At 41.1% G+C, this 3,552-nt stretch overlaps 1 long non-coding RNA gene across 1 annotated transcript; it reads right to left on the bottom strand.

The window, feature by feature from the left end:
* Positions 1–1,262: 1,262 nt before the first annotated feature.
* Positions 1,263–2,879, bottom strand: LOC135096875 (uncharacterized). Its single transcript, XR_010265126.1, has 2 exons — positions 2,672–2,879; positions 1,263–1,478 (listed from the first exon to the last, which is right to left on the bottom strand). It is a non-coding gene; the product is annotated as an uncharacterized LOC135096875 (long non-coding RNA).
* Positions 2,880–3,552: the final 673 nt, after the last annotated feature.

Raw genomic sequence — 3,552 nt, 5'->3', positions numbered from 1 at the left:
TGTACAAGACAGCAAATTACAGTAGAAGAATTTTTTTTTTCCCATTATGTAATGAAGGGAAGGAAATGAGAGTGTAGTTCATCAGTACAAAGCTGTGTGTCATAAGCAGTGAACAAGCTTAATCACAGACCTGTTATCAAAGGCCACACTGGTAATTAGTCTGGCTCAGTTTTTTTTTTTTCTTTTTCCTGTGAATGATGCAGAATCCTTGCTAAATAATAATTAAAATCCCAATAAAGACCTAGAAAACTACAATGACTATTACTACAGCCTGTGAAATGTTGCGATAAGACGTAGAAATGTTTGATAATGTTGTGCGTCCTCATCCAAGTCAGATTCAGTGGGGACACGTTCTCTCTGGCCGTCCTTGTCCACATGTCACATTCGGTGCAGTTCAAACTGAAGTAAAAAATGCACCAGTTTTGTTCGCGTGGCAATGGTCAGGGTCAGACTGCGCTGTGTCTTGTGTCTCCACGAATGCCTCTGGCTGCTTCAATTGATTGGTTCGTTTTTCTTCCTCTTTTTTATTATTTATTTACTTATTTATTTATCTTTTTTTTGTTATGGTTAGTGGAAGACATGCCTGTGTTAAGTACTGTGACAGGTGGGGAGGTGTCGTGATGCACCTGTACTCCACACTCAGGTGATGAAGTAACAAATATACATTCGTACCTTAATAACAAATCGTAATTTAACCACTTAATCATAGCGACAAAAAAAAAAAAAAATAAAAATAAATAAATAAAATAAATAAATGAAAATAAAAAATAGAATTAAAAGTCTAGAGTTGAACAACAGTGCGTTACATTATGTAAGTCAGTAAACAAATGACAGCTTTGGTAGCAAGATAAAAACAAAAAAATGTTGCAGTTTTATACGGTAATCGTAGTGAATATCCTTCCCAACATGAAAAAAAACCCAATGGCTATGTCTTATATGAATTAATTTTATTTACTCCACCAGCCGTTCCTTGGAATCCACTCCAGGGTGACTATAACAAGTTTGCATTGGCTCCGGTTCCTAATAGTCTCCTCCTGCATATTGGATCCCTGTCGCCCGCCCTCCCCTTATCTCCCTGAAGCATTCCAACACTGTCTTGCTATCTGATGAGGCACTACACACTACTTTAGTCAACACAACACTTCACACAGAGTTAAATATTCTTATTTCCACGTTCCTGATCCTACCGTAACAATATACATGAATACCCAGTTCTATGTGTGGCAAGAGGACTCTTCTATAAATATTATAGGAAGGAATAAAAAAAAAAGCCGTAGAGGACAAGAGACTTTATGGCGCACAATATTTCACTGAGACACGAGTGTTCATTTTTCCGTGTCTCTTCAGCATACATACAGATGAGGGGCGCTGCACTAAGGGGACGTGACTGGATGAGCGCGGGTAGGGTGGCCATGAATGCGGTGGAATGACAGCCCTGACGGTGGTCATCCACCCATTAAGTGTTCCCCGCCCCTCAACTAAGAGAATGAAAAGCAAATAAAAAACACAATTTTTAAAAATATTGACCCATAAATAATTCATCGTTACATGGACACTTTTAAGTCTCAACACACTGCCGGTGGCTGGGAGCACCAAACACTGATGCTGAGGCACGCTAAAAAGGCAATCACAAAGGTCAGTACCCCTCTACACTACGAAATTTAAGCTTCCGAGTATAATAATAACAGCTTGCTCTCTCTCTCTCTCTCTCTCTCTCTCTCTCTCTCTCTCTCTCTCTCTCTCTCTCTCTCTCTCTCATGGTAATTAGTGCCCCAGGACTCCCCACATGTGCACTACACGTGGTGATGGCGGCACGAACGGAATGAATTAAACAGACGAGTTAGTCGGCAGCCAATCATCGTATTACCAAGGCTAATCAGGTGCTCACTCTCGCATGTTTTGGCAAACTAACGACCCTCACTGAATTAATTACGAGGATCACTTATATTTCTTAACTCTTACATACACAAGGTCTCGTCCTGGAGCCCTCTGTTCTTGTGTCATGAGGTGTGACGATAACAAGCTCAACTTTGCTTTTCATTTTTTTTTTTTTTTTTAGTACCGCAGCAGCAGCAGATGAATACTCTAGCCAGTATTTTCATTTTTTTCAATGTCTGCCGTTTCTAGAATCTTTTTCTAGAATCTTTGTCTTATTTGACCTACTTTCCACTTTCCTAAATGACCCAGGTGACCTCGTTTCTCCCATTCCCTATTATCACCATATCCGTTAAAATGTGCTGCCTTTCTGCATCACGTATAGCTACTATTGTCAACACCATCCAAACTATACTTAACTTCCTAACTTCTTTCCACGTTCCCTGTTCTTCTCTGAAAGGTACTAATCGTGATCACCTTGACGCAAGTGCTCTAAGAAATATGAGGCACCATTCTTGTTCTCTTGTTCTTGTGTGGCTTTTCTTCCTGCCCCCCTACTTCCAACGTAACACCACTCCCTGCAATCACACCTACCTTGCACATGTACGATATTGCTTCTGGGATCATTAAGTTTAATAAGCAACAAAGCATTAACATTAATTACAACTCCCGGAGAGCTTCAAGAGTCAAAACAAAACGTTACCAAACAAGCCTACGCACTAACTACCCTTATAGTTCTCTCACTCCTTCACCTCAATTTAACTCATACTACGGTGGAAATCGAGACAAATCTCACCTTCTATTTCCACAACGTAAAGGCCCACACGTCCATCACCATATATCGTCACGAGGGTTCTTTCACGCTCACTCAGTACAAAGCAACAGCACTACGCATCGCCGCTGCTACCTGAGACTGCAGGGAGGCGCCGGCGAATGACTGTGGCTTGTGCCCACCTGTGACGTAATTCTCGGATGGACATGTGCAGGGCTACCAACTCTTCCACCACGACATACTTGCGGAAGGTGAACGTTTATCTGTAAATGTATGATTACAGATAAAGGATATACATACATGCAATACATACATACATACATACATGGCAGTATCAAAAGTATATATTGAACCATGAAACAGATCGCAAAACACCTATTCTTGTCAAGCCTGAGAAGGTCATTCAAATATCATTAAAAATAAACGGGAAATGCTTTGAAAAATAAGAATCTCAACAGATAGACAGAAGGATTGGCTGACTGATTTTAAGGATAGAAGGAAGAGGAATTGGAGGAAGGGCTGGTACTCCTGCCTTCCCTCCACTCTGTCCCTCCCTCCTCCCTCCGCCCCTATTCCCTGCCTCTCTTACGTCCTCCTACATTCCCTCTCTACGCCATCTCTTCCCCTCCCTCCCTCCCTCCCTCCCTAAATCTCTAAAGGTAAAATATTCACGAGATGTTATTTACACAAGAGCTCTCATTCATCCAGCACCAAAGTTTTCAGAGTGACACAAAACGTACTCCTTAAGTAAATAATGGTATGGATAATCCAATCTACCTACTACTACACACTCACTACCAAACACTCCAACTACCATCTTCTTTTGTGCATAACACTACCACAATTAGTAATCCTCAGGCTATTGCAGAGGCATTTAATGACCACTTTAGCTCAATCGGTAATTC

This window comes from Scylla paramamosain, unplaced genomic scaffold, assembly GCF_035594125.1.
Source record: "Scylla paramamosain isolate STU-SP2022 unplaced genomic scaffold, ASM3559412v1 Contig8, whole genome shotgun sequence".
NCBI classification, from domain to species: Eukaryota; Metazoa; Arthropoda; class Malacostraca; order Decapoda; family Portunidae; genus Scylla; species Scylla paramamosain.
Note: the sequence above shows the minus strand (reverse complement) of the source record. Positions and strands in the feature narration are given on the sequence as shown.